We start from the raw sequence: 9,076 nt of genomic DNA, 5'->3' as shown, positions 1-9,076 counted from the left end.
AATTGAAAGCTACACTTGTCAACGTGTTGGTGGAAAGATGGAGACCCAAGACACACACATTTCATCTTCTATGCGGTGAGTGTACAATCACGCTGGAGGACGTATAATTACAACTCAAGTTACCAGTGGATGGGTCGGTAGTGACGGGCTCAGTTGTCACTACCAATTTGAAAGTCTTATGCAGCCAACTATTAGGGAAGGTTCCAGACAAGATTTATGGTGGCTGGATAAACATGAATTGGTTGAAAAGAAATTTTGATGAGCACAATATGGACTTGAGTCCACTTGAAAGGGAATAATACACTCGGGCATACATCCTTAGGATAATCGAGGGTCTTCTAATGCTTGATAAATCGCGAAATCTTGTACATTTAAGGTTGCTACTACAATCGAGGACTTAAAATAAGTGGGCCAACTCAGTTGGGGATCAGCGGTGTTGGCAACATTGTACTGAGAGATGTGTCGAGCGATGCAACTACAAAAAAATTAAAACAGTGGATGCATGCTCCTATTGCAATCATGGGCATGGTATCAACTGTCATTTTTACGTCCTCAAGTTTACTATCATTATACATTCTCACTCGTAACAAAGTAAAATTCATTAAATTATATATTTACCTTAATAAAAAATTTTAAATTTTAAATTTTTTTATTAACATATTATTTCAATAGATGGAACTATAGGCTGAGTTATGTGGGACTATTAAAGGAGCTTCAAGATATACAGCTCCTGTTAGATCAACGATCAGAAGCGGAGGTTAGTATTTCTAAAAAATTTAATTATATAATATTGACACAAGGATTTAAAAATTATTAGTAAGTATATAATTGAAATTATTATTTTTTACTATAGTTTGAATGGATGCCATACTATGATTCGAGAATTTAAGCATGCATCTCGTCTGAATTATTGGTGAATCCCAACATTTCACACGTGAAGGTGTCATTGAGAGTTTACGCTACAGTAAAAATTTACGAATTCGATCAAGTTAAGTTTGAATTTAGGCAAACAATTCCATTACCATCCCAACACAATGGAGACCTGCACAAGATCAACTTATGAGGGAGAACCGAGGAATTAGGCTAAATTCCATTAGCAATATATCAACATTTGAGAGCATATGCACGACTTTTTGCGTAATCGCGACGCTCGTGAATTAGCTTTAGATCATCGTACTAAACCATGGCAAGTCATATTTACTATTGGGGGAGGCGAGGCATAGGCAACTTCATTCAAAGAGGCCACGATAACCATCTAGGAAACTAAGGCCTGGAGCAAGTGTTGAGGCGGGTCCATCATCGACACTAATGCAACAAGAGGCATCATCGTTCACACTACCTCCTGGTCAGTATGGCTCAACTTATTTTGGTTTAGGTTTGTTATTTGCACCATCTCCATTCCATGTTTCTACACCTTCTGCAGATATAAGGTTTTCTGTACCACCTCCGTCCCCAGCATATTACAGTCTAATGACTTTAACGTATCTGCCGCCAACGTATCTGTCGACGACATTTCCACCATATTTTACCCCACTGATGTTTGAGACACCATACACTTATACGTTGTTAGTGTTGCAAACACCTCAGGTACCATTGTTTTACTAAGGTAGATCATATTGGCAAGCACATGTTCCTAGAACTAGGGAGACACAATGGCAACATAAGAGCACACCACACTCAACAACGAAGAAGAAATTCATCTTGCAACTGATGCCCACCTGGTTGTGGCACACATTTGGCCTAGCCAGGCCGATGATTTTTTTCGTACTTCTCATGTAAATCTTAATTGTAAAGCTAAGTTTTATTCAATCAATTTGTACAGATATTAGAAACAAAATGTTTTTAAAGTGATATTGTTTTTGCATCAAAATGGATTGTCATTATTAAACTAAGTTTTATTCGATTAATTTGTATGAATATTACAAATCTGTACAGAGTATATATATCAATATCTACAAATTACCAAAAAAAAATTGAGAATCAATGAAAAAAATCAACAAATTATTTATAAAAAAATAATAAATCAACTAACAATGTCTTATCCTCAAAGTATCCTCCAAGTGTGAACATGATAGCCTTGTATGCCTTAGGTTCCTACAATAACCGCATAACCTTGGTTGGTTTGTCCTCTCCTGAATATCCATATTGCTTCATATTTGAGTTGAATTCAGTTGAAATTTTGGGTGGTGATGCAATGTATATTTCAATAACAACTTGAATGGAGTGCTCAATACCTGTGGGAATTCCTCATTCCACACATTATACATGAGTTGTAATGACCTATAAGTAAGGGGTGTCAAGAAACATACTTTTGGGACCCCGCCTTCACGGACCGGGCTCATAAATATTTTATTATTATATTTTTAGGAGTTACCTTAAAAGTGAATTGGATGTTAGTTAGATCATTTTTAATTATTAGGGTTTAAATTTAGTACAAGGACTAAATTAAGTATGTGATAGAAGTAATGGTTAATATTAAATTGCAAGGTTAAACAAGAGTAAAGGACTTATTAAATAAATAGGTCATTTTTGTTATATGGGTTTAGTGGATGAGTAGGATTAATATTATTATAAGATGATCTTATATTATAAATTTACTTAACTAACAAAACATGTTAAATAAAAGAGAAAATGAAATTTTGTAATAAAAAAGTTAGTGGAAAAAGGAATTAAAAAGAAAACAAAGCATTTATTTATTTTTACTTTTATTACCTTGCATGTCGAAATTGAATGGAGAGAGGAGAATCTTCGGCCATTGAGTTTCATTTATTTTGAAGCTCAAAATTTGGTTAGTAAATTTTGTTTTCTTTACTTAAATTTCATATTTTTTTAGAACCTTAAGATCTTGAACTAACTTACCCATGTTGGAATTTTTAATTTAGTGAAGTTTGTGGAGGTTGTCATTGTAGATAATTTGAGTTCTTAGTGTTATTATGTAAGATACTAAGTTTGGTAGAAAAATAGAAATATTTGTTAAATGATTCTTGATGATATTAAGGTTCAAGGATTAAATTACGAGACTGATAAATTCAAGGATTAAATTGTGATTTAATTGAAAGTATGAATTTTTTTGAACCCTATGGAAAATTGCTTGATAAGGGATCTTCTTAATTTTAATTAATATCATGTTTTAGAATTGAGGACTAAATTGAATTGAAGATTAATGTTGAGTGCAAAAATGTGAAATGTGGTTAAAAGGTCAATGGTTTGAATAAATGTTTCTTGGTGATTATTAATTAAATTAATTATGTGATTAATTTTAGATCGAGAAACAAAAAGATCGGTTGGTAGTCGTGGAAAAGAGAAGGTTGTCGAGTAACCGTTCTCGACCTTAATAGCCATCACAATTCGGTAAGTTCACGGTCCTAGAACTTGAACATAATTTATTTAATTTAATTGGATAACTGCAACACCCTATACCCGTATCCCGCGTCGGGGCGGAGTACAAGGCATTGACCTAAATTGATCTCATGCATACAACTAATCTCAAATTACCGAGACTTGGTATAAATTAAAACTTTTTCAATTTCTACTTTAATCTTCTTATTATGGACTTACGAGTCCCAAATCGATCGTCGATAACTATTCGGAACCATTCCTAGTCCTTGAACCAACCTTAAGAAATTACCTTTAAAACAGGGCACACGCCCGTGTGGATGGGTAACACGCCCGTGTAACCATTTCGACATAGTCATGCCGATAGCCCGTGTGGCTCACACGACCTAAACATACTGGGACACACCCATCTCCCACACCCGTATGGAATTAATTTCTAACTCACACCTACAGGGGTTTTCACATGGCCAAACACATGCCCGTGTCAATGGCTCGTGTCCCTCACACGGCCACTACACGCCCGTGCCCTAACTCCTGTGCAAAAACATAGACATTCTGTTTCTAATGTCAGCATGCTCAAGATGTCACACGTCCAAGGCACACGCCCATGTGTTGGGCCGTGTCCTTTACACGGTTGAGACACACGATCATGTCTCTGCCCGTGTATTTATTACCATGCATACTGACTTGAATTTCTTACGTGCATGGGACACACGGCTGAACTACACGCCTATGGGGCAGACCGTGTGTCACACACGACCTAGACATATGCCCGTGTGTCTACCCGTGTGAACAATATAAGGCTATTTATCAAGCCTCATTACCACCCTTACATACCTAGTTTCATACAATTAACAACCAATACAAAAACAAGCACAATTCATATAACTAATTCAGCCACATTAGACATTCATTCAACTAGGGAAATGTATCTTTCATAAACTCAAAATGAATATTAACCATCATTCAAGGCTTAATACAAAATGAGGGCTTCCAACCCAAGCCAACACATTTGACCAATCCTCAATGACACAAAATAATAAAGTATAAGTCCTATACATGCCATAATCAAAAATATATCCTGGAGCTAAATAGGCAACACTATAATGAAATGGAAAGGAAAGGGAGTAAGCATGAAAGCTTAGTAAGTTGTGTAAGCAGGCCAATTTGCCCGACCCATTGCAAACACAAAATAAAACAAAATAATAAGCCAATAAAAAAAACAATAAACATAAAACCCAAATAAGTTATAACTGTCCATTATCTATCCAATTACAACCCAAAATTAATACCCAATCCCAAATTGACCCAAATTTTATAACAATCCAAATTACATGATTAAAGGCTCTACCCCATTAGCCCAAAACCAATAACTAAACCTGACCCAGACTTACAAGGCCCGATAGGCCCAGAACATTAAAACAGAGAAACCCTAGTAGCTTTCTGCTTACGCCGCAGCAACCACATCACGCCACGCCCACCCTCCATTCGATGCACAAAGAATGCAAGCACGCCTAAACCGCCGTACTCGGCGCACAATTGCATTATAAGTAGACAAACAGAGCAGCAAATAGAAACAAAAATATATTGTATATTTTCGATTTATTTTTCTCTCTTTTTTTCGGCTATAAAAGCCAAGCTTTTAATCGTTGTAAAGGTTACGAATACACGCAATAGGCAGTACAAACATAGAGATAATAGCAATCAATCAAAAAAATAGAGGAGGTGATTTTTCCTTCTCTTTTTAATTCTCCGTTCTTTCTATTTTTATTCAATCGATTTCTTTATTATTTTATCATAAAAAAAAAGCAAAAGAAAGTGAAGAAATTCACCTGCGTTTCGAAGCCTTCGAGTCCCCGCTTGTTTCGCCACCATCGAAACACAGTGGCGATTTGGGGTTGGTAAGCAAGACCCACGGATCCCCTTGGTTCAATGAAGCCTCGATTGACCATTCTAGGGGTCGAAAGGAGAGGCAGAGGAACAGTCGTTGGGTGACCATCGGTCGGCCGAATATTGAAGAGAGAAGTTTTGGTCTTTTTCTTTTTTCTTTATATGAGCGGTTGGGTATTTCCTTAGAGTTGGTTTAGGCTCTTATGGGGGGGCATTAGGTGATTCCGTTTTGGGCCAATATCAATGGCCTTAAAACAATACCATTTGGGCAGCCCTATACCCGATAATAAGACCCGCACACACTCAAGATCCGCGTGCCTGGTCGCGGACGGGTTATTTTCGGCACAAGTCCCTCCCCTTTCGCACCATACCGAAATCAGCCCATGTTCTCGTTTTGTTTGTTTTTTTTAATTTGGCCCTGTAACTTACATTCGTTTGTAATCTGACCCGCTCCTAAATGCAACGTTCTGGGATCTGTATATTGCCAGCTTTAGTCCCTAGATGTCTGCTCGCATGGCATATTGGTCCCTATTGTCATTTGTGTTTATTTCGAATTATCCCCTTGTTTTAGTTTAATTTTAATTAAGTTTTTTTGTTGTTTAATAACCCATTTTTATTCTTAATCAGTTGTTTGTACTTTCTAAATGTCTTTGGTAATTGTTACTTTTTCGTTGTAATTTTGTTTTTTGTAACATTAATATCACATTTCATATACTTTGAATGTTTATTTCTTTCACGCTATCATACATATATATTTTACTTTCTATTAGAGTAAATTTTATTTCATATATACATATATTGTTAACTTTATGTTATTTTATTCACATGTTTTCTTCAACTTATTATTGTATTTAATTATATAATCCTATATAACACATCTTCTAAATTATTTTTATATACGTATATGTTTATAGATATCTATACTTGATCTATATATTATTAAATCAATGTATTTTGTACATATAGTTTTCTTATATATATAAGTATGTTTTCAAATCTATCATGTATATAATCTATAATAAAATTACTTTAGTCCTATACATATTATCATTTCTATGTTCTTTTACATGTGTTCGCTTTTGAATTTATATACATATATATATATATATATACATATATACTAATACGCTTATTACGTTAATAGATTTTTTTATTTAAAATACTTTTGCTTTATGATTTATTAAATATTCCTTTATATATATATGAAATTATTTTAGAAACTTCATTTTTTTTTGTAATTATAAAATTATTATTTTGAGTAGATCTATCTATATATTATATTGATTAGGTATTTGTGTAGTCTATTATTTTAAACATCTTGGTATAAGAATGTGTATAATTTTTAGACTATTTTAAAATTTTATATATATCTTATTTTAATCTCATATTCCTTTTTTTATAATAAATTTGCATGTACATATGTTTCATAAATCTATTTTGTGTATTATGTCTTGTCATATATCTTCATTATTATTTTTATATCATATATATTATTTAAATCATCATGTAGTTTGTCAACTTTTAAATATATTTGTGTTTAAAATGTTTTACATGCAACTTGATTCAAATTTTCATTCTTTAATATATATTTCAAAAATTATATATATCCCTATTTTTATGCAAGCTTGTCAACCTATATATATCTCGAGCTTATTAATCTTATACCATTTTGATTTCTACATTCCATTTGCTTCGCACATATCTTATGGTTTTTTTAATATATTATAGCATGAATATATTATCATTGCATGGTATTCATCTTATTGATTTGTTAATTGTTCTTCATACATGATTGAGATTAGGCTACGATTTTTAGATTAATCATATTCAATTGCTTATTCTGCTAGTTGATTAATGTTCTCATCCATCAAGTATCGTATCTCATGTGTGCCGGTTATCCCATATCATTATTTTTCACTTGGTTTGCGAAATGTGGTTTTTATAAAATTCAAATCTTTATGATTAATTTCATCTCATTTCAAAAAATGCATTAATACGTTTTAAGCTAGTTTTATAAGTATTCATTTAAAAATCCTTTAAAACGAAGACGAGATTCGATATTTGACAATTCGCAGAATAGTGCCTAACGTGTTGGGCTGCAATTTCACGTTTGCTCAAAATAATCGAATATCCCTTCAAAATTTCACTCATGCCTTTTAAAAATTCTTTAAAACGAAGGCGATATGCGATATTTGGCAATTTGCGGAATCGTGCCCTAACGTGCTGGGTTGCAATCTCTCGTTTGCTTAAAATAATCAAATATCCCTTCAAAATTGCACTCATGTCTTCTAAAAATTATTTAAAACGAAGGCAATATTCGGCGTTTGACAATTCGAGAATCATGCCCTATGGGTTGTGATTTCTCGTTTGCTCAAAACAATCGAATATTCCTTTAGGTTTTCACTCATGTTTATTAAAAACTTTTCAAAACAAAAGATGTTCGATGTTTGGCGATTTGAGAATCGTGCCCTATCGTGTTGGGTTGCGCTTTTTTCATTTGGTCTAAACAATCGAAGATCCCTTGGGAATTTCATTCACGTTTTTTAAAAGCCCTTTAAAACGAAAGAAGTGTTCGATGTTTGGCAGTTTGGGGAATAGTACCCTATCGTGCTGGGTAGCAATTTCTCGTTTGGTCAAAATAATCGAATATCTCTTCGGAATTTCACTCGTATTTTCTAAGGTGAGGCAATGTTCAATGTTTGGAAATTCGAGGAATCGTGCCCTAGTGTGCTGGGTTTCAGTTTTTTGTTGGACCAAATAGTTGGGCATCCTTTTGTAATTTTCGAATTATAAGCTTTCGGACGTCAAAACAAGAAGGTTTTGGCAACCAACTCGGGTCACTCAAATGTTATTAAAAAAGAACTAGATTTCAAAAACATCTTTAAATTTTAGACATAAGGACAATATTTAATCGATTTGATACCAATTTGGGGCATAGTGAGGGTGCTAATCCTTCCTCATATGTAACCGACTCCCGAGCCCGTTTTCTCCTATTTTCGTAGACCAGAATCGTTGTTTTAGTAAACGAAAAATGTTTTATTAAAATAACCAAATTCTTAGGTGATCCGATCTCACCTAAACAAAAAGATCGGTGGCGACTCCATATTTCTGTATTTTCAAAAAAGTCGATTCCTCCCTTTTTTTTCATTAAAACCTAAAATTTTTAAATAAAAAAGGGATGGTTTCGACAGCTTGGCGACTCCACTGAGGACTTGAGAGTCAAGCCATAAAATCGATTGTCTGTTGTCCTTTTGTCAAAAACCGAAAATTTATTTTAAAAAATCATGTGTCTTTCAAATGCATTTGTTGTATGGTTGTTATGATTCGAATCTCGTAGAATAGTACTGCATTTTATTGCATGACCGCTGTGGTCACACCTTCTAAGTGGGAGTAAGAAACTACGCTTTCGTGAGGTTTTCACCTCTGCATGGGCTAGTGGATTGCTTCCGGGGTACATCCGTACCTATGATTTCGTGAGATCTTCATCTCCACATGGCCATAGGGAAATGTATCCCCCCGAACCGAACTCGATCTATATGAGCCTATAATGGGTGAGGATTGAGAAATCTGCTGGTTCGGGTACCTTATCTCTAAAACCGAACCACATATAATGAACCTTAAGAGCTATCCTTGGGTGGATCCGCGTCGAGCCTTAGTACTTACTCGTATATGCGTTGTAATTATCATTTATGTGCTTGCATTTTATCATTATTATGCGATACTAACCTGTGTTTTGTTTTGATTTTTTTTTTTTTGCATGACATTGCATACTAAAGGAGGTGTTAATCCGTATTCAATTACTAAGTTAGAAAGTTTGACATGGAGAATGAATTTCTTAGTAAAATCGAGG

The sequence above is a fragment of the Gossypium arboreum genome, chromosome 12 (genome assembly GCF_025698485.1).
Source record: "Gossypium arboreum isolate Shixiya-1 chromosome 12, ASM2569848v2, whole genome shotgun sequence".
Taxonomy (NCBI): Eukaryota; Viridiplantae; Streptophyta; class Magnoliopsida; order Malvales; family Malvaceae; genus Gossypium; species Gossypium arboreum.
The sequence above is the reverse complement of the archived record's forward strand: the minus strand, read 5'-3'. Positions refer to the sequence as shown.